The sequence below is a fragment of the Lissotriton vulgaris genome, chromosome 2_1, assembly GCF_964263255.1.
Source record: "Lissotriton vulgaris chromosome 2_1, aLisVul1.2, whole genome shotgun sequence".
NCBI lineage: Eukaryota > Metazoa > Chordata > Amphibia > Caudata > Salamandridae > Lissotriton > Lissotriton vulgaris.
This window is the reverse complement of record NC_141687.1, coordinates 1,957,098,826-1,957,126,193: the sequence shown is the minus strand read 5'-3', so window position 1 is coordinate 1,957,126,193 and position 27,368 is coordinate 1,957,098,826. Positions and strand designations below refer to the sequence as shown.

The 27,368-nt window shown below is 43.0% G+C and overlaps 1 protein-coding gene across 2 annotated transcripts in view; it reads right to left on the bottom strand.

Moving 5' to 3' along the window:
* WDR93 (WD repeat domain 93) overlaps window positions 1-27,368 on the bottom strand; it is a 693,419-nt gene that overhangs the window by 1,257 nt on the left and 664,794 nt on the right. The window lies entirely within an intron of this gene.

Sequence of the window (27,368 nt, the reverse complement as noted above, 5' to 3'; positions counted from 1 at the left end):
GCTCTAACAAAGATAGGAATGATCGAGGGTTATTTAAGATCAGCGGAGTATCAAGCGAACGTGTAGATGCAGAAGGGATCCCGGTGGGTATGAATGAAGTAGGGGAAAGCCGAGTCAATCTAGGCACTCTACCATTAAGTTGAGGTCTGCTTTTCCTTTTTCCCCTTCCCAATTGTGATTTATATCGCTATTTTCAAGTGTCTTGTTTTTATATCTAAAATAGGCAACACAACAATTCCATATTACAGCTCACTATCAACGCCTTCAATAAAAGCCCATGAGAGACAGGGAAAGAGAGTTCCATTTGAAACTCTACATATGGCAGGAATATAACGTGCTAGAATGGTCAGAATATACTTACCTTAAAACTAAACAGGTTAAGGTAGCAACATTTTATTTTTTTGTAGAAAGTCCTCAAGAAAATGGAAGCTCGGTTGGCTCACTATTGGAGAACTGTTCATGCTTTTTAGACCTATTTTTACAACCATACATAACAGGCATACCTTCTTATTTTAGAGAATCAACATACCTTTTACAAAAACTGGATGGAATATCATGGAATCTGAGTATTTTGTGTTGACTATAGATCTATGTGTATACCTCAATCAACCACAAGTATGGCATGGGAATATTTTTTAAGAGACAGACCTATCGAGTCTTTGGAACACACACAAATGGTGATTGAGATTTTGGAATATGGTCTAACGCACAATGTGTTTACTTTTCATGGACAGTCTTACATCCAATTGCAGGGCATGTCCTTAGGCACCTCCTACGCCCCCACCTACACAAACCTGTTCATGGGGTGGTGGGAGAAGGAGGTGGCCTGGGCCGAAAATAATACAATCTACATGGAGAAAGTCATACTCTGGTGCTGTTTAATTAATGACCTATTCATATTGTGGGATGGGAAATTGTCAATGCTGGAGGACTTTATCCAAAAACTCAATGATAATGATGTGACCATTCGGTTTATGGCATCAACTAGTAAAACACACAGTGAGTTTTCGGACATTAACTTGGATGTTGAAAGGAACAAGTTAACTTCCACCATTCACAGGAAAGCAACAAGGAGTAGTTTCTTACCTGTAACTCCAGTTCTGTAGTAGGGGTATCTCTGTTATAGTCATAATCTAGTGAATAGTCCCGCCCATGTGCGTGGACCCCGGAGCAATCAAAAATAATCTCTTAAGCTGTCTTCATTGCAGCCCTGCATAGACACTTAAGAGAAAAGTAAAGACAATAATGCAGCCTGTACCTACAAGGCTACACTGTCCAGTACTTCAACTAGAAATGCCAAGGATATAACACAAATAACACATTTAATACAATTTGTCAAGTTTCACTCATAGAGAAACTTTCCTCCCCTCACCAAATCCTTGGAATGATAGAGAGGAAGGGATGGACAGACAAGCCTCCTTAGGCTGCCATTATGTGTCTGGAAAAAGGATACTGTGCCTTCTAAGGAACTCTCTAGAGACCCTCGGTATCCCAGCATGCACAGCCCCTTCCTTTTACTTTCAGTTCTTTTTGAAGGTGCATAAAGCAAGGCCTATAGTATACATCACAGTACCATTTTCTCCACCGGGGAGGAGGGCGGGCGCTTATGACTATAACAGAGATACCTCTACTACAGAACTGGAGTTACAGGTAAGAACTACTCCTTCTGGAGTAGGGGAACTCTGTGTATAGTCATAATCGAGTGAATAGAATGGCAAGCCCATCCAAAAACAACCTGGCGGTGGAGAAAAAGACAACACCACTATTGTGCGAACAAATTTCGCAGCGAAGCCTGCCCAACCTGAGCATTTGCCCTGGCATCAGAGTCCAGACAGTAATGCTTAGCAGAGGTGTGGACCGACTTCCAAGTGGCCGCCCTACAGATCTCTGCAATGGGAACATTTCGAAGCAAAGTTGTTGTAGCTGCTTTGCCCCTGGTAGAATGAGCCTTAGGCTTACCCGCTAAGGTCTTATTCGCTTTCTGATAACAGAGCTGGATACATGACACAATCCACCTAGAGATGGACTGTTTCGAAGTAGCCAGGCCAGTCCTAACCGACCCATAGTTGACAAACAATTGGTCGGATCTATGAATATCCTTGGTCTTATCCAGATAGAATTTTACACCCTTCTGACATCCAGGGAATGAAGAGAACGTTCCGCTGGAATGGAAGCATTCTGGAAAAATTTTGGTAAAGTTATAGTCTGATTAACATGAAAATCAGAAATCACCTTGGGACGGAACTTAGGGTGAGTACGCATTACAACCTTAGCAGCATGAAATACAGTGTAAGGTTCCTGGCAACACAATGCCTGAATTTCACTCACCCTGCGGGCCGATGTAATGGCCACGAGGAACGCTGCCTTCCAAGACAGGTGCTGCAGTGAAGCCTTATGAATGGGTTCGAAAGGCTCCTTCATCAGCCTGGACAGCACCACATTCAGTTCCCATAAAGGTGAAGGAAGCTGAACAGGAGGGAACACCTTCTTCAACCCTTCCAAAAAATCCTTAATCACAGGAATCTGGAAGAAGGATGTCTGCGGAGGGCATTTTCTGTAAGCAGTCAATCCAGCCAGATGAACCTGAATGGAAATTAAGGCCACACTGAGCTAGATGCAGAAGGTATGGAAGGATAACATCCTCCTTGCAGGTCGTCGGATCATAGATCTTAGACATGCACCAGATGCAGAATCTCTTCCACTTGTAAGCATAAGAGGTCCTAGTAAATGGCCTCTTAGCCTCCTTCAATATGTCCATGCAAGCCTCAGGAAAATTCATGTGGCCATATTGCACTATCTCAGGAGCCATACCGCCAAACTCAAGAGAGGTTGGGGTGCACCATCTGCCCCCCGAACTTCGTGAGAAGGCCCGGCCGACACGGCAGCCGCCGATGAGGTAGGATCGACCGGTGAAGCAGGTCCATGAACCACCACTGTCTGGGCCATTCCGGCGCAATGAGGATCATCCGCTCACGGGATCTGGCCAGCTTGATGAGCACCGCCGGAATCAGGGGAATGGAAGGAAAAGCATACAGAAAGCTGTTCGACCAGCTGATCCATAACGTGTTCCCCAAAGTCCCCGGTTGGTAATACCTCGCGCCAAGTCGCGGCATTTGCTGTTTTCGGCGGTGGCGAATAGATCCTCTTCTGGAGTGCCCCACATGGCAAAGACGTTGTCGAGCACCTGGTCGTTTATGACCCACTTGTGGTTTTTGTGAAGCAACCTGCTGAGTGCGTCCGCCTGAACATTCTGCACACCTGGCAAATGAGTTGCCATTATCGTGAGCTTTCTGGCTAACAGCCAGATCGCCTGCCGAATGACGGCGCCGCCGCGACCGTGGCCTTGTGGACACCGAGGACTAAGTCCTGGCCTTGGAACGCCTCCTGGACGACGATGCCTTCCTCCTTGACGCTGAGCGTCTTTTTGACGTCGATGACCTCCGTCTCAACGTTGAAGATCGCCATCTTGACGTCGACGAACGTCTTCTCAACGTCGATGATCACTGTCTCGATGCCGACGAATGTCTTCTAGACGTCGATGATCGCCTTGAACGTCGATGATCGCCTTCTCAACATCAATGAACTTCTTCTTCTGGACACCGATCTCCTTCTCAACGTCGAACATCGAGTCGATGTTAAACGCCGGTGACGCCTTGACCCCTCTTGACGTCGATGATGGCTCGCCGATGAAGCAGCCCTCGACGTCGACATCGACCTCGTCGGGGGTCTCAACGTCAATCCCCTCGACGTCGAACGTTGACATCGCTTCGCCCCAGAGCCCTGGGGAGACAGGGAGCAGACCGTGGTCATTCCTCTCGACACCAACGTCGAGGCTATCGACGCCGATGGAGACCGGTGGCGTTTTCTGGCCTTCTTCTTACTGGGGAGCCCCCCAGAGGCTGCAGCACGGGCAGCGCAAGAAACCCCTTCCTGCCCAGACCCACCTTGACCATGACCATGCTGCTTTCTTTGCTACAGTCCTTGGAGCCTGATCTTCTCTCTGGGTTTCAGGGTCCTACTGGAAAACTGCAGGCAGATCTCACAGGTCCCAGGAACATGAGAAGTAGGGAGACACAGGATACACACCTTGTGTGGATCAGATCTTGCCTTCTTCCTGGCACACTCTGGGCATTTCTCAAATAAGGCAGGCATATTTGACAAAATCACCCTAAAACTCCAGTACAGTGAAGAAGAAGCAAAGATTCGTTGAGTGAACACACTCTAACACTTCAAAAGTGTCAAAAATTACACAAAACACCCAAAAAGGGAGAGCTCAATGCTCCAGGGTCCTGCTAGCAGGAGACAGAAAAAAGAAATGAAAGTAAAAGAAAAAATAACATGTGAAACAGAATTTGTGGTTTACGGACTGAAATTTGGTTGCAACAAGTGTTATAAGGGAAGCACTATTAGTAAATTGAAAATAAGAATCTTATAACACGTTCGAGTAATGAGGAACGGTGACAAGAGTTACTCTATGGCCAGCCACTTTGAAAGAGAACATAATCTCTCCCTGGCAGGGTTTGGTTTCTTTGGTTTGAAACATATACCTAAACATTCGAGAGGAGGTAACAGGGAGAGGGAATTGAGAAGGAAAGAAACAAAGTTGCTCATACCGAGTCCCTGATGGGACATAACACTGATGCAGAATTGTATGTCCATCTTTAAAGAATCACTGCATTCCCACATAAAATGACCCCTCATACTACACCAAACAAACGAATGAGTAGAAATGGAGAGGAGTAAATGGACTAAAGGATGAGAAATTTGATATGAAATATTGTTTATTTATTTTATTTATTTATATTCTTTTATAGCGCAGGACTCGACCCCCGTAGGGGTATCTCCGCGCTTGTGCTTCTACCAGAAAGGCCCAATCAAAATGTTTACGCTGTGGAGTGGCTGATCTTTTAGGATGTAGAAAATAAATGGGTTTTTAGAGACTTCCTGAAAGACTGAAAGTTAGTGGTTTGTTTCAGAGTGGGAGGGAGTGAGTTCCAAAGAATGGGGCCTTTATAAAAGAGGGCTCGACCTCCTTGTCTAGCTCTCCTGACTCTAGGAACCTGGAGTAGTTGCTGACTACTGGAACGCAAGGAGCGTCCTGGGCGGTAGAGGTTGAATTTTTCGATCAGATATTTGGGGCCAGTACCAAACAAACACCTATGTATGGTGCAGCAGATTTTAAATTTGACACGTTGCCTAATCGGCAGCCAGTGAAGTTTGGTCAAAAGGAGACATGATGGGGTCCTAGGCTGGGCATTGAGAACAAGTCTCGCCACAGTATTCTCCACTACTTGTAGTCTATTTAGTTGTTCCTCATTGGTCGAGATGTACAGGCCATTACAGTAGTCAAGTCTACTGATCACTAGGGTCTGAACAAGTGTCTTCCTGTAGTTGTCAGGCAGGAATGGAAAAACTCGGTGTAAGAGTCCGATGACACGGAAACAGGATCCAGCAACTTGACTTGTATGTTCTTTCAACAATAGTGCCTGATCTAACCGCACTCCGAGGTTTTTTACAGACTGTTTCGGGTTAGGTGTAGGTCCAAGATCCGAGGGCCACCATTCTGGAGACCACAGGAGAGTGGCCTCTCCGAACAGCATGAGCTCTGTCTTGCCTACATTGCACTGGAGGCAATTTGAGGCCATCCAGTCCGACACTGCCCTCATGCCATCCGCAAAAGATTTTTGTAATGTGGGTGTGAGGGTCTGAAAAGGGAACAGGAGTTGGGTGTTAACACTTGTACTTATAAATGTCATTTGATGAATCGTTTAGTAGATGAGTTTTGAAGGGACAACAATCTTTCAATTTTAACACATATTCAGATGGTTTGGAGGAGGAGATGTATTTTGAATTGGATACTTAGGAAAAAGTTTTTATATCTCAAGGGGTCTAGGATGGAGACTCTTTAGAGGGATCAATGGGTTAAATGACCATTTTGAGCAGTCATTTCACTTTATTGTGAGGCAGATTATCTGGTTTAAAAATGAGATTTTTTAGAGGGATAAACCAATGGATTAAATGAATATTTTCAGCACTTTGCACCTTATTAACAGCCAAGTCATCGGGCGCAATGGATCGACAAGATAGGAAGAATAGTGTAAAATGAGAAGAAGAGATAGAAATGCAGCCAGCACTTTATGGAGGGTAAAATCATCATGTGCAACAGAATAATTGGGAAGGAGAATAATGAAAAATACATAGACAGAAGACGGTGGGATATGAGTATGAATAGTGGACAGAGTACCTTAGGGCACTTTAGCACTAGTCACTTTATTAATGAAGAACTCATTGACCCAATCAAAGCACTAGCACTTTGTAAATGGTACTTTACTATTACAATAATGCCTGTGCAATATTGGGAACTGAAAATAGCACCTTATTGTATTATATGTGCAATACTGGGATTAGTAAAGTTGTAAAATAGGGATTGAATGATAAGAGAGTAACAACATCAGTATTGAATTGAAGTCTCATTCATAAGGTAGTGCATATGGTTATAATTTCTATTGGGGATTATACACTGTTTGACACAACACAATTCTAAATAATTTGTGGAACCATAAGATTTGACTAACTCGGGGATAAAGGAACAAATGGTCGAGTATTTCATAAAAAATGGAGGTTAGATTGAAGTACAAGAGGAATGAAGTCTGTGCACCTGTGGTTAACTGGGCATGGCAATTGTAGAAGGACACTAGATAAGGAGGAGGTATGAGTTACGATGATGTAACAATAGGCCCAGTAGAAGGTAGTAGCCGAAACGTGTCAACCTGGGAGATTGATGTAACTTGCTGTTTTATTGCATTTTAAATTATTGTTACCCGTTGGGAACACATGGATTGGTGACGGATCAGAATAATAAAGAAAAACAATTTGTACCTTACGGATGATGGTGTCCGAGGAGTTTGTGCTGCCGTACGACAGATCGTGGAAGACGATCACGTAATATATATATTAGTGGAGAACTGTGCTTGGATATATATATCAGCATTGGTGGCTCACTGGAAATAAACACCTAAAATGTGCACCATATCTGGGTTTGTCTTCCATTTTTTTCCAACTAAGGAGAAGTGCAAGGCGAATCGTGGAAGACAATCACGTAATATATCAGTGTGAACATATAAACACTGAAAAAAACATCTGCAAAACCACAAACTGAAGGCCATTCAAAGGAAGGGAAAGGAGAGTGAATTAGTCATTTTTATTTTTTCCTGAAGGGACCAATATTGTTTCTTCCTTTTGTGTTTTTGTGGTCTTTGGTCCTGAGATACAGGGTTTAAAAGCATGTTTTAGGTCTTGTTTAATTATTTTATAAACTGTAGAGAATCAGGAACTATTAAAAATCATATTTGACTTTTTGGCTACATTTGATTTTTATCACTGATAGTTAAAATGTCTGGGTTTCATAAGAATCTTTCCCAATATGCACCATCACATTTACCCACAGATAAACCCTTGATATATCAGCCACATTTTCTAGTGAGTCTGTATTGATATATAGAATTGTCAAACACCCCAGGCTTTAAACATTCAATGCAAGGTGTAGTGACAGGTATATGTGAAAAGAGAGCTGCCACTAAGTATCTGGGATAGTGGAGATAAAATGACACCAGACATTTGGAAAACATGGAATGCAGTGTCACTTGGAATGCTGCTGCAAAAAGTTTTTACCAAGTTCAACAAAGATGAGAGGGATATTGTTTGTATTTGCAGTGATTCAGCTACGTATATGAAAAAGTAGTGCGATGAACTGTCAAAATCGATACCTGAGCTGAAGTGCTTCCCTATAAGAGATCCCCACCACTTGTTAGATGGTACCCTGAAACAATCTTTACAATCTTCAAAGTTAATGAAGAATGCTACTGACTTTTTATTCCATTCTGGTGCACTGTTTTGTTATGCGTGGGAACTAAAATGCAAATATTTTTCATTTTGTGATTTGTGTGGCATCAAAGAAAGCAACTGTGTCACTTAGCTGATGGTTCTCAAATCTAGTGGCCGTGAATGCTATATAATCCATGTGGCAACCATTTACAGAATGTTTGCTGAGTGATGATCCTAAAGGCAAGAAATGTGAGGATCTTTGGTCGCATATTGATAGTGGTGTGAAAAAAAATAGACTCTACTGCATTCTTAGATTTTTACAGAAAAACCTGACTGCTGTAGTGGAAGTAATAAAAAACTAGAGTCTGAAAACACCCTTGTCTACCAAGTGTTATTGGGGTAGATGTGAAACATCTCCATGAGAGTAGGCTGGGCAACACTTATGTGACTTTGGAACTGCAACATGTTGCATGTTAGCGTGCTTGCCACTTGGCAAGCAAAGAAATGTTGAGGCGCAATTAGGAACATTTATTTTATAATGTATGAGAAATGCATGCAATGATGCATAGGAATGTCCCTTCACCAACCATGGCATTTGAAGTCAATGAAGCCTCACTGTGGTACTCTGCACAAGTTATAAATCCCTTCCGTAAAGGGGAATTTTCTCTGGAGTTTCAAAAGTTCTACTTCATTTTTGACAATAACTCTGAGGGCATATGCACCCAGTTCAATACGTATGTTGCAGAACCTCTCCCAGATATTTGCAATCTTCAGGTGCACCCGTATTGGGATGGAAAGCTGTGTCAGTGGCCAGTTAGCAAAAGTTGCCCGTCTCAAGTGTCAAGGTTAAGAGGGCCTTTTCACAGATAAAAGTTTCCATGGAAAAGAAAGAGCAAGCGCAAATGACCAAAGACTCACTGAAAAAGTATTGTATGGTGTACTACAATAAGTTTGATTTTTTTTAAATGTATTTGGAACTCATATACACTGTACGTATACTCTCTATATACCATGCACTATCAGTGCAGAAAGCAAACAATAATAAAAGCAAAATGTTCCATAAACACCGGAAATACAATGTTTCTGTTATTTTGAATGGCGTGAAAATATGTAACCACTGAGAACCACTGTTTTTTTAAGCTATAGAAATCACTTGAAAACACTGAAAAAACCACCAGAATTTACCAAAAATATAAATTGAAATCAGGAAAGCCTAATTATGTACAAAACATCACCCTCAATACACCCATTTATCACAATGCAATGAAAAAAACTCAAACGCAGATTGTTTGAACACTGACTAGGCCTGAGGTTGCCTAATTATAAATTCTTTGAACTTCTGTTATGCATATTTACCCTTTCTGAATATTTTTTTATTTTAGTGGAAGTTTACTTCGCTTACCTCCTGGTGTTCTAGACCCCACCACACTACCTCACCTCCATTTTGAACTAAGTTGCATGCCCTCTGTCCTTCCAGAGCCATGTTACAGTACCAGATGCCCTTCAGCTACTTTCCTTTACTTGCATAGCAACAAGAAAACCCCTTCTCCTTTATGAACACGTCTGGAGTTAAGCATTCTTGCCCCCAGCCCTACTTCAGGCTCAACTGCAAGGTCAGCTTAAACTAATCAGAGCATTCCTGGTATTTTCCTACACTCTTCTTCTAATTTTATCAATATCCAGAGCAACATCACCATCCCGCTCTATGTACTAAGGAGATACATTCGACCATGCCATGCCTCATAGGTGCAAATTTGCTCACTTCTGTGGTGCTAGGAAGAACTAATCTGTAAATGCACACTCAACTGATAGATAAAAAACAAATTTTCACTTGACAGAAACATTCACAATAGTCCAATAGTGTAATGTTTTACTTGCACAATGAATTCATTTGTTCAATTATTTCATTATTTGTGTAGCTTTTTAAACTGTGCAGATCAGGCCTCGAAAGAAAAGGGGCACGAATAACAAACAACAATAGAAGGCAAATCCCTAACATCAATAGTCGAACATTTTAACGTTAGAGTGGCGGTTACATGGTTGGTCTCTGTATTTGACTTACGGCATTGGTGAATTTACAATCAGAAAAGTTTGGATTTAATTTTTTAAAACGTTCAGGTTGTGAGCTTTTCCTTAGCAATTGGTAACAAGCTTCAGATTGATGGGGTGGCTTCTGAGGCTTTTGAGGATCTGTAGCTTCATTGTTTTAGGGGAAATAGTGTTTTTTTGCCTCAGCAAGTTCGGGTGCCACCAGAGATATCCATTTTCTCTGCATAGTTTTAGTCTAAATCCTGAATGCAATGCTAGGAAGTTTAAATGCACATCTTTGTTCAAGAGGGACTCACTGAAGATCGTTGAGCACTGAAATGATATGTTCCCTCCCTTCTGAGAGTTCCAGCCGCCAATCTTATGGTGGCATTCATGACCACATTGGTGGAGCTAATCCGTCGACACTCAATTCTGTTTACCCAGTTTTAAGCCGCTTTTGGGAATTACATGTTTAATTTTTCTAATCACAGTCATTTGATAAAGAGCCTCTTTGATTTGGATTTTTTGACAATGTTCTTGTATTCTAGGGGGTTGAGCATTGTTAAGTCAGCCTTTTGCCAACAACATATCATATAATTGAGAAAGCAGCAGGGATTCAGTTTTGTCCGAGTGTGGTCTGAGTTTGTGTCTCATCATCCAGTTTTTGATTTATTCTAGACCATTTGCAAGAAAAAATATATGTTAATTTGAGTATATTCAAAGATAAAGCTGTGTATCAGCATACTGATGAAGATCAATCTCAAGATTGTTTACTAGATCTTCTAGCGGTTCAATGTGTATGATAAACAGCAAGGGAGTTAAGGTAGATCCTCGTGGTACACCAAAGTTGGGTGAGGAGGGTTATAAATACGTACTTCTATTTTCTTGTTTGACTGATATGGCTTGAACTACTTTAGCAGCACGTCCTTCATTCCTGTCTTCATCTGCAGGATGCCTAGGAGTATGCTATCATCAATATTATTACCACAAAGAGATCAAGAAGGTCAATGACGCCAGACTCGCCATCTCCAAAGATGCTGAGGGTGTCAATGACTACGTGTAGCACAGCTGTTTTTGCAACGTGACCTGGTTGGAAACCTATTTATAATGGTTATTTGTCACTCTTTGACAGTACGGGCCGACATGGATTGGGGTTGGTGAGGCTGGGGGGGAGAGAGGGTGGGGTGGGTAAGGGGATATTTAAAAAAAAGAAAAAAATATATCTTACAACATGTCTCTCCGTTGTCTCTCCTCCCATCGGGAATGAAACAAGGAAGCAGGCAGCCAGGCTCGCCTGACCAATTGCAATGCTGCAATGCCATGTTGTGATCAGTAAGCACCCAGGCTCCACTCACCAATCACAAAGCTGTAATGCAGTGTTGTGATTGGTCTCAGCGCAGTGGTTCAGCGCACAGCCAGGGACTGGGGGCCTCGGCATGTTCTCCATGGACTTTGCAGTGTAGCCTGCATGGAGAACAGGGAAAGGGGGCATGACTGTTTGGCCAGCCAGAGAGGGTTGGCCAAATCGTCATTGTGCACTTAGGAAGGTGCTACCACTCCTTCCCTGCTTATTTCCTTTCTTTTACGGCTTCAAGGCAGTGGGGCGAATGCTCCTCCGTCTTAGCCGGACTGCCCTTCGATTACTTTCGTACACGAACAGTGAAGACAAAACATATCCTAATTAAGGGAAGATGGAGTTTCATTATGCAGCATGAAAATCATGTCTGATATATTCTTCAGTTACATCTCCGGATCAATATTGAGGACAGATAAAAAAAGAATACAAATATTTACGTTTTCAAGAGCTGCCTGAAGCACTTGTTGTAGGGTTCAAATCTAAAGTTATAATGAAGTGTTTTATGAAGTATTGCACCTATACCCCTGAGGGTATACCATTGTTATTCATCCTCTTAAAAGATTGTTATACTATGTTGTTTTGTATAGTACAGTAATCACCAAGAGGGTATCCAGGCCTTGGGCAGTCATGTAGATGTGTGGTCCCTAAGGTACCTATAAATAGAGCGCAGTCTTCCGATTTTTGTGGAGCTCGAGTAGCGAGGAGGAGACTCTGATGTGTTGAGGGAGGTTGTTCCATGTCAAGAATGCACTGTAGGAGAATGAGCGACCTCCAGGTTTGATTTTGCAGGAAGTATGTGAGAGTCAGAGTGAGGTAGAGTGTAGTTGTCTGGAGGGTTGGTGAAAGTGTATGTAGCGTTCAGGTATTTTGATCTTGTGCTGTGTAGGGCTTTTTTTGTGTGTGTGAGAAGTTTAAATTGGCGGTGCTTGTGGAGCCAGTGAAGCTTCCCGAGGTGCAGTGTGACATGGGTGCGGCGTGGGAGGTCAAGAACGAGTCTCACAGCTGTGTTCTGGAAGGTCTGGAGTCTGTGTAGGAGTTATTTGGATATTCTGGAATAGAGAGTGTTGCTCTAGTTCTGCCTGCTGGTGATGGATGCGTGTGTGACAGTCCTTCTGGTGTTCTGAGGCAACAATGTGAAGAGCTTGTGAAACATATATAGGATGTGGAAGTAGGTGGTGCACACTGCATTGACTTGAGCGATTATGTTGAGCTTGCTCTCTTGAATGATCCCTAGCGTTCTTGTGTGGTCTGTGGGTGTTGGTCCAAGCTCCGATGGCCATCAGGTGGACTCGCCTAGGGAGGTCTTGTTGCTGAAGACCAGTGCTTCTGTCTTCTCGGAGTTGAGTTTCAGGCAATTGGTTCACATTCATTCGGCAACCATGGTCGTACAGTTGGTGAAGTTGGTTCTGGTGGTGGTTGTATTGTTCGTCAGGGAGAGGATGAGCTTGGTGTCATTGGGGTAGGAGATGACGGTGATGTCATGTGATCAGATAATATTGGCGAGCAGCGTCATGTATATGTTTAAAAGGGTGTGGCTGAAGGGCGATCCCTGTGGAACCCAGTTTCTTGGTCTCTGATGTGAAAGGTAGCAGCCTGAACCTTTGGGTTCTTACTTTGACGAAGAAAAATATTCTTATATGGCAATCTTGTGGAGTCTTCTGATGAGGGTGTTGTGGGAGACAGTGTTGAAGACTATGGAGAAGTCGAGCAGGATGAGGGCCACTGTTTCCCCTCAGTCTAGAACGATTCAAACGTTGTTGGTGCCCAGAGAAGAGATGTTCAGTGGTGTGGTTCTTTCTTAATCCTGATTGAGTGCTGTCTAGAAGACGGTGAAATTCGAGGTGGGCTGTAAGTAGTTAACTGATGGCCTTCTCAAACACTTTGGCTGGATAATGGAGTACGGAAACGGGTTGCAAGTTGCTCAGTTGGTATGGGTCAGCTGTGGGCTTCTTGAGGAGGGCAGACGTGATGAAGGTGTTGATAATGTGGGCCAGGGTGGTGTTGTTGTTGCTAGGTTTTAGATGTAGGAGGGGATTTGCCTATTGGGCCACTAAGTGGTTGGTCCGTATGATTGCCACTGTATCGTTTCTGGTGCAGGTGGTCCATTTGTCAGGTGGCAGACTTGCTTGATGGTAGGTAGGTTCGTGATGAGTTCTCCTGGTTTGGGTTGGGGTGCGCAGTTACTGTAGATGTTTGCAATTTTAGGGTGTCGGAGAGTTGTTGGGAGGCAGCGATGTTGTCGACAGTGGCTAAAGGCGAGGTGAAATTCTTGATGATCGAGAAGATACCTGCAGCTCTTAGAGCTTCCTTTGATGCAGTGCACTAGTGATTTGGTGTATCTTATTTGCTACTGCAGACTTGTAGGTAGTTATTTCAGTCAGTTAATCATATGGGCAGACAATGAGTAGAGGTGTCTAGTTGGGAAACAGTGAGGTGTCAATTTCTGTAGGTATTCTGTACCATTGCACCAGTATGCTTTATGAACAGTGCTCAAAACTTACATTTGACCCCTAACATCGACTGGAAGTCAATGGAGTGCTTAATGGATGGGTTTTCTGTTGTTCCATGTATGTAGGTTTAGACTGCCTGGTACAGAAATCTAAGTAGCTTGGCAATTGGTATACTGGGGAGAAAAGAGTACATGATATTAGAATACTGAATGTGTGTGCAGGATTTTGTCATCTTGATTTGTGGTTGGTCTGTATAAGTGGACCACGTTTATTTTAACTGTGGAGGAATGCAGGTTCAGAACCTTTGATGCAGCATTGATTTGCAAAACAAATGAAAGTTCAGCACTAAAAAATATCCTCAGATTCCTTACTTTCAGTAATGCTGGAGGAGAGGTTCTAAGGACTGGTGGAAGTCAATCCGGCTCATAATTTCCCATTACCATAATGGGAGATTAAATTGCATTAATGCACTGGATGCTCTCTATTCAACCAGTGGAACACATGGTCCAGGGACATCATCATGCTGGCTATATATTCTGGATAAGGTCCAAGAGAAAGTGAAAGTTCTTGACATCATCTTACATTTGCAAATTCATCCGGAACTGCTTAGGATGATGTGCCAGGAAACGTAGGTGAATGATGAACAGCAGGCAAGAGAAGGATGATCCTTGGGGAATATTGCAAGACATCATGCATGTGAGCTACTTGATTGGGATGAATGTAACTTTTTGGCTTTGGTTACAAAGTAACAATTGGATCCACTGCAAAGCAGATTTAAATATGCACACCCAGTGTTCTAGCCTTTCCTATAGTATTACAAGGTCAATAATGCCATTATCAGTAAAAAGGTCAAGGAGCATGAGAGCTTTGTATTTGTCCTTAGTCAAGGAAAAAATGCAGTTTTGGGACCCTTTGTATGTGAAAATCCGGACGTATGGTCTGGGGAAGGGTGGCTTTTTACCACATACTCTTTAAGTTGACTCGTCATCTCCCTATGACTTTGCTGAGAATTGGGAGATTAGGAAATGTCTAGGTTTACCAACATCCTATGATCAGCCAATTTTTTAATTCCAAGATGCGGCTTGGAGAGTGATGATAGTATGTTTAGAGGGTTAGAAGTGAAGCCAGAAATGAAAGATGCATTGCCCATAGTTAAAAAATTCATGAGGGGGAATCATTTTTTGAAGCATGCGGCTAAGCTTGAGCCAATAGGAGAGATGAATGCTTTTGTCTTAAGATCAGGATTAGAACCCAGTGTTTTTTAAAGGTATGAATGAGGTCAATGTGATTTCTAATGGCAAGGGGAAATGGAAGGGTAAAAACCTATTTAAGGGGTGTTGAAGATACAGCTGAGGACTCCAGAAATGTTTTCTTCGAAAACATCATGATGATGTTTGCAGTTTTAGTGAGACATACAAGGGTTACTTTTTAGGGAGGCTGCACTGAACAATTACTGACAGATACTTAAGATGTCCTTTGCCTAGCTAGAAGAAACATTCAGGTATTTGGTGAAGCATCATTTTTGGTTGTTTTTTTAATCTTTTGATGGATTTTGTCCTATTCTGTCTGTGACTTATGCTATTGCCATTCCAAGTTGCAGTTGGAAAATGTATGCAGAACAAATTCACCTCTGAACAACATGTTAATGGATTTGAGTCCTAGCTTGGGTTTTCTAGCTTTGGCAGTTGTTAAGATGTCTAAGCAGAAAATATGTTGAGGTAGTGGTTGCCCAGTAATTCATACTGTTGGTTGTTATGAGTTGGATGATTTTAAGGCTCAAACCTTTCAGTGCTCTGTATTTTAAGTACCTGATGAGAATAAGGAGAGTTGTGGGTGGGAGGTTTGCAAGTTTATGTTGACAAATTAATGGAGTTGATGCAGTGGACTTGACCATGCATGCAGCTAAACCATGATGCCTGGGGTTTCAAGGTTCTTTGTGGACACACGAGCCAGCAAATGCAAAGCTATATGAGCGGGACAGCTTACTGTCTTGTAGAAGCTAACAGCCTCCATGCTGTCGATTTATGTTTAAAATCTGGCTTGTCAACCAACAACCTGAAGTCTTCTATGATCAAGATATTGTTTGTGAAGTGTCATTGCATGGACCTCATCAAAGAAGGTGTTGGCTTGTAACCAATGCATGGTAGGGTGCTGCTGAAATGAAATGAAAGAGGGTTTTGTATTGATAAAGATTAGGGAAACTAAGCACTAAAAGAATCATGACGTTATGTCTGGAAATTCTATGTATGAAAATGAAGCCACATAGGCTTGTGCCACCCCTCATCATCTCTCACACTGTGATTTTCAAGATGGTTCTGTCGGCCTCTTGAAGGTTATTGATGAGAGTAGTGATTGTATTACATCCATATCATTTCTCTATGAAGCCATGTAAGAATCATACATAAGGCCATGGATGTGATGTGAGTACTGCATGATGAGTGGGTGTTTATGAGATCAAATTTAAAGTGAGGGATCGGTACTCAAAGTGGGGTGAACTCAGCTCTTATTCTGAAGTTCAGCTGGGCCATGGATGACCTTTGATGTGTTTGCCAATATAATAAGAAACAGTGGAGTTGGACTGATGACGTGGTGTGTTGGGGAGCTGAGAGTGAAGACACCAGAGAAAGGGGAGGCTGACTGATGGTAACAAATTACCAGTAAGCAATGGTAAGGAATGACAGTGAGAGGTTGGGAGTCTGATGAAGGATTTTGGTGGCACAGCATTAGCCACTGGAAAACAGGAGGTATGTTTAGGGATTTTTTTAATAATACTCTATATTGTGTTTTTTCAGGCTCAAGAAGAGTTTTTTAAAGGTCAGTTCAAAATGGTTCTGTTGGACTTTGACCTCCCTACAGGGTCATCCTCAAACCTTTTGCGTTCACCCCTTCTGTTTTCTGAATCTGTTTGTGTGTGATTTTAGGCCTCTGTGCACTTTGCCACTGCCTAACCAGTTCTAAAGTGTATCCGCTAAAACATGGTACAATTAGCTGGCACATGATTAGTACAATTGATTTACATGTACGTTCCTGGTATATGATACCACAGGTATCCTGGCCTGTACATTTAATGCTGCAAGTGTGCAGCAACACTCGAGACATCCAGTAAAAATAGCATTTGGAAACATGTCTCAGGCCAGCAGTTGCAGCGTGTAATGCAGTTTTAAACTGCCAATTTGACCTGGCAAAATAAACCTTTTTTGGTAAACAACAAAAGAGTGTCGAGGAAAAAGTGTATGAGCACTACACACAGAGAAAGAAGAATCACCCTGGAAATCAGTGGGGATTTTTTAGGAAGCCCTCACTCACCACCCTGGGTGGTGACATGCTTCATCATCTGGCCCACCAGGAGAAGCCGAGTGCCTCCCTGATGTGCTACAACGCCAGATTACTGAGGAGCTGGTTCTTCGTGGCAAAGGTGTCAAAAAGAAATGTGGATTAAAAATGTCAAAAACTGTACCATACAAAAGGTTTATTCAATGGTCAGTCTGCCATGGATAAAATATGGGTGGGAAACGTACCAGTTAATGACTTGGTTGTTTCCTCTTAAAGTGGGGTCAACATGTTTCTGTCCTATGTGTCATTTACTGGGCTTTCATCAGGACCGTAAGATGGTGTACCTCGGCGGTATGGGCACACTAAGGCTCACCCTTACCAGAGGACGTGAAAGTTAAAAGCAGGTGTGGAAAAATTTAAGAGCAAAAAACAAACCATAAGTGGTGGGATACCTTCAATTTTGAGGTACCTGTACAGTCTGGAAGGAAAAGACATACATACAAAAAAGACAAACAACACATAGTTAGTACGATCCATCTCAAGGGTTTTCTGCAGCGAGAAATCTCTGTGTGGACGTGCTTAGGACTAGTAAAAAAGTGGTCTTTGTGCCATAAACGGTATTTTAGTGCAAGACAACGCTGCTCTAAAGGTAGGACCAGCGTAGAAACATGCTCTATGTCACGCAGAAATGGCCGTTGGACAGATCGGCCTATATTACATCACTCGTGGTTAGGCGATCAAAATGCCCTAATATGGGGCAAATGGTGATGTTGGAAAACGTCAAAGAAAATATTATTACTGACGAATACTGGATAGGATTCTCACTTGTGATTTACAAGATCCACACCCCATAGGTCTCGGGAGGGGGTGGAGGCGACAATGGCACACCCTGTAAAGGGATATTAAAGAATGGCGAAATCTGGATTAGACTCGAAGTAAAGGAGTCATGACATAGTGCATGTTTGTACGCTGGTTCTACCTTTAGAGCAGCGGTTTCTTGCACTAAAATACCGTTTATGGCACAAAGACCACTTTTTTACTAGTCCTAAGCACGTCCACACAGAAATTTCTCGCTGCAGAAAACCCTTGAGATGGATCGCACTAACTTTGTGTTGTTTGTCTTTTTTGTATGTATGTCTTTTTCTTCCAGACTGTACAGGTACCTCAAAATTGAAGGTATCCCACCACTTATGGTTTGTTTTTTGCACTTACATTTTTCCACACCTGCTTTTAACTTTCACGTCCTCTGGTAAGGGTGGGCCTTAGTGTGCCCATACCGCCGAGGTACACCATCTTATGGTCCTGAAAGCCATTTTTTTTAAAGTTGGTATTTACCTGCCCTAAACTTTCTGAGGCTTTTCAGGTGTTTCAGGCTGTTAATTGCTCCTCCATCAGGAATGTGTATTAGACCCACACAATGAATAATAGGAACTAGGTGTAGCTGGTTGAGGGCCATCCTGCCAGGATGAGAGGGGAAGCGCTATTCACTGCTCCCCTTACACTTCAAAAGCTGCCTTCAGATGTTTCTCGCACTTCAAAGTCTGGCACCAGGTATAATTAATGGACCCTCAGAACAACTTTCAGTTCACTCCTGAACCTGTGGAGGACCCACAGAAGGCCAGCCTTGTACTTCAGAAGTCTGCCCTGCTGCTACCAGACAACTGCCATGCTGCTTGAAGCCTGTCTTACTGACCAGAGGACTGCCCTGCTCTCCGAGAAGGAAGACTGAACCTGCTTACTTCATCCCAGGCTAATCTAAGTGGCTCCAAGGGGTAGTTGGCGAGTTGGTTGACATCTTGTTACAGGGACACAACAAGCTAAAGAGGCCTCCCTGCAACTGCTCAGCTGACATGCTGCAACTGGCCCTGTCTGAACCTGTAGTTGGACCTGCCTGAGCCTTTCTGGCCTCTGCTGGAGCGAGTTTCTGATCCCCAACAGGTTCCTCCCCAAGTCCTGGACCCTTAAATGGCATCACTTGAGTTCTTTCTGTGAAATACTAAAGTTTTGAACTCTGCATGACAGACTGAAAAGTTACAATTTTCAGAGTGTCCCTGTATTTAGCCCGCCCTACCTCGCAGTCTGCCTGAACTTGTGACTTTGTTCTGTCCTGCTCTAGCGCAAACAAATAACCAGTTAGCGCTTTCTGCTTCTTGGTGCTAATTTTACTTAAACCGTAAACATTGAATATCTCCAGTTCTACGGATTGGATGTTTGCTTCTTTGGTCTCATTTAATTTATTAAAATATAGACTATGTTTCTCAATTCGTCTGGGATTTTTATTGTGTTGTGTTTGTCTGCTGAATAAATACTTAACAAAAAACTTTAAGTTAAGCTTGGCTGCTTTTGTGCCAGGCTATTAGAAGATTAAACACAGGTTAATTTTGTGTTTTTTATGGTTCGCCCTGACAAGAATTGTAGTTGTTGTATGAGGAGGGTTTTATGTTTATGGATTGTTTTTATTGGGATGTGTCTTGCTGGGGTTTTAGGTTTATTGCAGAGGACAGAAGTTCAGTATTGTTAACTTTTGATTTCAGGCTCATAGAGACATCTATTGATGTCATGGTGGCATCCATTTATCATATTTGTGTATGTTGCAGTTGATGGATACAAAATGGAAAATATCTTGGTGCCAGGAGCACTAAAGAGTCTTTGGCTTGTACTAGTGCTCTTTAGTGCTTCCATAATGATAATGGTATGCAGGATCTCCCTCATCAAAGGGCTAGAATGGTATACCTAGACAATCCCTTGGCATCAAGTGAAGGCCGGACTGCGTGTTTGTCAACAAATGCTGAAAAGTCACTGAGAGAAAACTGTAGCACCATTCATGGAAACCTGGGATAGAAGCACTCCACTCCACAAGACCGGCCCATCCTACCACAACAGACGGCTCTCCTTCTACATCCCCAACCGCCAGCTACAGTCCTCTGATCTCTCACTCGCCACTGTCACGCGCATCCGAAGAACAACCACCGGTGAGAGATCCTTCTCCCACCTCGCCGCCAAGACATGGAACACCCTCCCACTGAGCCTACGACAGACCCGCCCCCTGCTGACCTTCATGAGGATACTCAAGACCTGGCTGTTCGATCAGTAGCGCCCCCTCCCCCCCAGCGCCTTGAGACCCTCACGGGTATGTAGTGCGCTTTACAAATGATTGATTGATTGATTTAAGATGCAGTGGTAAGGGTCGAAGCTGGTCAGAGTGCTATAGTGTTACAAAATGAGTAGTACGTCATAGCAGACAGGTTTAACTTGTATGTAAAGTATCTAACAGTACCAAACAGTCTAGGCGATGCAAAATAAAAGTCCCACAAATAATTTCTAAAAACCAAGAAAAAAGTAATAGGAAAAGTCCAATAAAGGGAGCAGGAGATACTAATTTTTAAATCATAGCATCTATGGGTGCTGAAAACTTGAACCTAGGCATAAATTGAGGGTGCCTCAACCAAGGCCGGGTAAGCCTAGTACTGGAGGCTGGTCAAAAAAAGTTACCCTTTGACTTCTATCTTATTTAGACTTTTGTGAGTGGGAGACTAGTTCAAAATATTGCGGATATCCTGTCCACCCCACTGCAAGTGCCATAGGCAATAAAGCACTTTAAATGTGGTGAACAGGACATGTGCCAGTTTATGTAGAGCCTCGTGTACACAAAACTCTTAAGAAGGTCCTCTACTTTATCAAGGTTGTATCTGAAAAAAGCCTCTTGCAGTCTGAAACCAACTGGCCAAGGTATTACTAAGTCCATTGGTTTTCTCTTAAAACTCTAATTTCGTGTCTGCCACAACCCTCTTGTCGGCCTTTGCCTGCTCAATATTTCTACATTGTAACTTAGGGCCTGATTTAAGTTTTCGTGGCCGGAGCATGGTTCGTCGGCCTGGCGAGGACTTAAACCCTGCCAGGCCGATAGCACTATACCCGCCAAATTTATAAATGACCACCAAGCTATAGGTTATTTTAAAAGCATTGTTAAACAGTTCCTACCAATGTTTATTTAAATTTGATGCACAATTCCACCAACATGATGGAGCCATCAGTCAATTTTTTAAATCTATTTTCAAAATTAAAAAAAAAAATCTCACCTTGCTATTGGGAGTTCTTTCCCATGGTGAGGAAAGCATTTACGCAGTTTTCACTGCCCCCTACGGCCATGGTTTCCTTGCAGTGAATACTGACCTGTATGTAAGCTCATCTAAATTAGTTGGGCAGACAGAGGTCAGCCGTCAACAGCCCTTAATCCGTCCGGGAGTCAGAAGGGACTTAACCAAGATGGAAACGGAGTAGTCTCCATAGTAGTTACACCAAAGGTCCACCTGCTCCTAAATCTGGCGACAGACCATTATTTTGCCCATTGTAAAGGAGTAGTGTTACAACTAACAACAAACCCTTAGTATCTTTTTTCAGCTTGAAAACCTCCAGGTGGGCAAGTCTGGAAGCTGTAGCCAGGCAGGTTGCCTGGCACACCTTAGATGTGAAGGTCCTCAGACGGCTTCTTGTAAGCAGCAAAAAGCCCAGAGAAGATAGCCTTAGTCCTTTGGCGGTCAAAGCCTTTCCAAGTTCCAAATGTTTCATCTTTTTGAGGTGGTTCCTCTTGATGACATCAAAGGCTCCAAGGAACTCAGAGACTGGACGCACTCCAGCAGTGGCCAACAGCACAGTCCTTCAAGGTCTACTTGCCCCATGTCAACTGGCCACTCCAGGAAAAGGCTTCTTGCAGCTTCTTTGATGTCCCAATAGTCCACAGTCATCCAACTGACCCTTGGAGTATACTTCTAAGTTCCTGGTATGAGTGGGAGCAGATCCAGCCATTCAGGGCTCCCTATAGTTCATTGACAGCAGGTGTTTTCCTCTTTATATTTTCCACAGGTCCAGATGGAGGGGGAGGTGCTAGTTCACTAGACACTAGGAAGTGGGTGGAGGTGACTCATGTACAGTCCCTAGCCAATGGGTAAAATGTACCTAGAGATAAATCTTTACTCCTTTTTCAGCACAGCTTGTTTTCTTTACTGCAACCTATTCCACAGTGCACCATTCACAGGGAAAGTCAATGTGGAAAAACCTTTATCCTTCTGACAGAGGCGTATGGTCCCAACTGAGGGGGGTGTCTAGCAAAATGAACAATCCTCTCCTACCTGTCCACATAAAACTGGTTTTGGGGCATGCTTCCCTTCCATAGCTTAGTGGTGTTGCTCACTGGTTAGAGGCGGCAGACCCGTAAGCAGAGAACGGCCCGGGACCAGGGTTCAATTCCCGATGCGGCAGGGTCGTGGACCAGGGTCAAACGGCCTCGATAATTCTCGCCTCGGTGCCTACTCTAACTAGGGAACACACTCGGCAACTCTGGGCATTAAGCTTGCCTCATCTCTACAACAGCCCCCCATAGACGCTGGGGATGCCTGGCTTCACCTTGGAGATACCCAGAAAGGGACCATCTCACAGGGAAAACCAGGACGGGTTCCCCAGCGGTCTTCAGCGCCAGGATACTCCTTGGAGTCACAGTGCGCTTTACAAGTACACCCACATTTACATTTACATTTACATATTCCACTAGGCGTGGTATATTTTGGGATCAGAGGCTCCTCTCTTCTCTCACTTATCACAAAACCATAAAGAAACTGACTTCACACTAGTCCCTCTCATGTTACCTTCTTTAGCTGCCATAATGAGATTAGCTGGGTCACATACCTCACCCAGGTCATCATGCTGAGCCCAAGCCATGGTATCTGCTGTGAGAGTTGTTTTTCACAACTCATCAAAGGCAGGCAGGCTAGTTCTGATTAACCCACTGGAGCTTCAAGCATAAAAAGTATATTTTGTGTCTAAAAGTTAAATCTCCTGCATATTTATCAAAGGTTCAACTTGATCACTGAACTGGAGTTTTTAATAAATATTAAATGAATTGTTGAATGGACTCACTAGCTTATTCTAAAGCAGTTACAAACAAATCATTTTATTTGCACTTTTACATTTTCGCACAGAAACAACTGAAGTCCCCTACAGTGAAAATATGTTTTCAGGGCTAATCACAGTAGGAATTTTCCAACCTTAAATTCTTACAAGTTACACTGTCAAATGCTAGTCACCTTACCTTGCAGGCTGCAAATTCTTCTTAGGTGCGATTTGCTTAATATTTAAAAGTAGGTTTCCCTCTTGTCAAATAGGTTATTTTGATGGGCCTGCATGAATGTTTAAAAGTTGCAAAAAGAACAATTGATGGACAGAATGCAGAACAATGTCATACATTCACCCCGGTACAGAGATCTGGGCCTAAATCCATTGTTTTTTTGCTCACCATGCCATTCCAGTTTGGACCCAGTCATATGCAAATTAGTCTTGACCCTGCACCCAATGGGAACAGTCCAGCCCAAACTGCCAAGCCAGGTCCTCCTTGGACTGGAAACAAGCATCCTAGGACCGGTTTTGCCCTCATCAGCCAGGATAGCTTGACTCCAGTGGCATGGAGAGCACGGGAACCACATCTGGGCGTACCCGAACCATTAGGGGTGACAAATGCAAAAAGAACAATTGATGGACAGAATGAAGAACAATGCCATACATTCACCCCAGTACAGAGATCTGGGCCTAAATCCATAGTTTTTTTGCTCACCATGACATTCCAGTTTGGACCCGATCAGTCTTGATCCAGCCTGAGCTGCCAAGCCAGGTCCTCCCTGGAGTGGAAACAAGCATCTTATGGCTAGTTTCAAAGAATGATGGATTAAACCCAGATCCTTGTGACCGGGGTTGAATGTTTGGATTGTCCAGCATTCCGTCCATCAATTGTTTCTTTTGCATGTGTTTAAAAGTTGCAGCAGTCAGGCTGCTCATTTAGACCTGAAGATAAGTTTTTCTCGTCAGCCTAACAGATAACACAACAGGTGCTTCAGGCCACAGGTGACATTTAGCTTCCATGCAACTTCTTTATACTACATCTCTACTGGAAATGTAAAAATGCCAATTGGGCGGTTACCAATTTTACCATGTACAGGGTACATCAGTGCCCGAGTGTGCAGAGTTAAAATCCAGGAGCATCAGTCCCCATAAATGGGGGTGAGCAAATAGAAAAAAAAATTCACACCAGGATATTGGCATTATGTCACCAGTAAGATTTCAAGGAATATTGCACAGAACAAGGTTACGCAACTCTTTCAAATGTAGAGTCTGCATGAAGGGGGTTGGGCACACAGATAGTTACATTAGAGGTGCATACTCAGTTTTCTGTAGTGCTGCCATGGGTGCTGCTGTGTGAAATGAAGAATACATACAAAAAGATGGCTTAAAATCAAGTCACAGATTGTGTTCCCATTTTTAGAACAGGGTTAATGATATAGTTATGGACTAGTCACAATGTGTGAAATGTAACATCTACAAGACGGTAAACACGTTGCTTTTCCAGGAACTGATCTAAGGAATTTTAAGTGTTCTGCTCGATTGCTGTGGCTACAATATTTCATGACCAGGTAGTGATCAAAGTGGTGGTGGAAAAAGGCTTCCTGCAGGGGCCTGATATAATATGAAGTGTTCAGGGTAAGAACATTAAAGGGACCCATAAAGTGCTTTTCCTCTGTTAGCATTTACTATGATTTTCAAAAACAGCCTGCCAAATGTCAAGCTTTTCTCCCTGCAAACTCTTGCTGATCAATTTAACTTGGATACCCATGATCTATCATCTCTTACTGTAAAGTGTTGATATGTTGTAACATGAACTCATTGACACGCATATAAAATCAGAAGACTACAGCAGGTCAATAACTTTCTAACACACTTGCAAATAAAGGTGTATGTCTTATTTACAAATTAAGCTTTAAAAGTTAATACAAATATCCCAGCAACATGAGATGAGTCACATTGACGCCTAATCCTGAAGAGTGGTGGGAATAAAGATTTTAGATGGATCAATCTAGGTTTACTTTATTTTACGTATACAAAGCTAGGTCCACTTTGAAGTACTAACTCTCCATTTTCATTATATGCTATTTTTATTAAAAACATAAACAATTGCAAATCCAAGGATCAATGGGCCCTATTGATAAAGGTAAACTGAGACGAAAGTATAACTTTACGACTTTTGGTATTAACAAAGGGCATCTCTTTGCTCGGCCTCTGTGCCTCTGAGTTGGAAGCAAGCCAAGCTCCTCCCATTACTGAAGAAATCTGGCCTAGACCCGACTATGCCCTCTAGCTATCGGCCCATATCTCTTTTGCCAGCGTTGGCTAAGACATGCGAAAAGATCGTTTTTAGACAACTTGAAGGGTTTATTGAGTCTTCTCATGCGCTCCACCCTGCTCAATCGGGGTTCAGAGCGGCCTACAGCACCGAAACAGCATTAATTGAGGTTTCAGAGGCTATTCGGGAGTGCCTGGATGGAGGCGGCAGGGCGGCTCTGATCTTACTAGACCTCTCTGCCGCCTTCGATACGGTGCCCCATTCGTTGCTTCTGGCCAGATTGGGTGCTGTCGGTGTTTCTGGCAGCGCTTTGGGTTGGTTGACCTCATTTCTGAAAGATAGATCACAGCAAGTGTGGGTCCCCCCTTATGCATCTAAGGCTAAGGAACTTACCACAGGAGTCCCGCAGGGGTCTACCTTAAGCCCCCTGCTTTTTAATGTTTATGTGACCCCTTTGGTCTATTTAGCTGAGCAGCTGGGTGCCAAAATAATGGCTTATGCTGATGATACCCAGCTGCTCTTCACCTGGCCAAAAAAAAATCATCTAGACCCCTTGATCGTTCAGAGTTGCCTGTCGCAGGTTTTTCGCTGGCTGGCAACGGCCCAGCTTAAATGTAACGAGGAGAAGACGGAGATCCTCCTCTATGGATCTTTTCCGGATAATTTCAGGGAACAAATTTGGCCCTCCGACCTACCCTGTCCGAGCTCATCAGGTGCCCCTGTAAAGAACTTAGGTGTCTGGTTCGGACAGGATTTAAAGTTCGGGGAGCATATTAAGAAACTAACCGGTACCTGTTATGCCACTCTAAAGGCTCTCAGAAGATTTTTTCCCCTCATTCCCGGCAAAGCTAGAGAGACCGTGCTTAGAGCGCTGATTTTATCACGCTTAGATTATGCAAATGCACTCTTCAGTGGCCTACCTGACTACATGGTCCGTCGACTCCAGGTTATTCAAAACTCGGCAGTCAGGTTGATGTTTCAACTACCCAGGAGAACTAGTGTTCGCGAACATCTGCGCAGCCTTCATTGGTTGCCTATTGCCAATCGTATTCTGTTTAAAGTCCTGGTCCTGGCATATCGGGCTATCAATCAGCAAGGCCCAGTATACCTGCGGAATAGATTTGTTCTTCATGTTCCTAAACGGGCTCTCCGCTCGGCTAACCTCTGTCAGATGGTCCAGCCTAAATTTAAGCTTGCCAGAACTGGAGGCAAATCCATCTCTGTTAAGGCTGCTAGAGTATGGAATGTCCTTCCTCTGGCTCTTCGCACTGCCTCCTCACTTTCGCAGTTCAAGAAGGGACTTAAAACATACCTGTTTAATATTACTCTGTAAATCTCTTTCTCCGGTGTGTTAGTGGCCCCGCCTTGTTATCTTGTACTCATCGCGCCAGGATACTCCTGAGTAATAGAGCGCGCAATAAAAGGATTTATAACATAACATAACATAACATTTACAAGTAGTAAAGTTAGATTTTTGGTCTCAGTTAAACATTTGACCAAGACTTAAGTTTAACCGAAAAAAAAGTCTACTCATAAATGCCCTTTGTGAATACAGAAAGTCGTAAAGTTAGACTTTCGACTCAGTTTGCCTTTGTGAATAGGGCCCACATTTTTTTTTATACAGCAGGCAGGTCCATTACTCTATTGGCACATGATGACAGTTGTCTTCAATCATACGCATTATCACTTATTTGGATTATCTGACAACATTCACAGAAACCCCATATCCTCACTTAATAATGATTGAATGTGTCATATAATTACTGGTGGACCTGCTTGAATGATGCATTTTTGCCACATAAGTGACCAGGTAAAAACACCATCTCAGCATGCAAAAAATGCCTCCTACTACAAGCTAAAAGTACCAATGGTGATAAAGGTGTTGCCACGTTGTGCCTCATTTCTGCACCACAAAAATGTAACATTGGCAACTAATACTGAGAGGGTGTGTTATTTCCACTGTCTGGTTTTCCATACTAATTTAGCACTGTGCTCTACGTGAGCATCAATGTGTTATTTTTAAACTTCATATTTGTACAGTGTATTGTATGCAATGCCATCTTTTGACATGTAGAATTTGTTTTTTTCCTACTTTTTGAGATAATGTGCGGATTGTGCAATGTATGCAGTTAGCTCATTTAACCACAGCACGAGCAACCCTTTCGATGCATTACTAACTCACATATGTCATAAAAGGATGCCCCTATGGGGCCCAGGAGCCCTTTGTTTGTGTACCCTCCCCCCTACCACCCCACTACGGTGGACATCCACC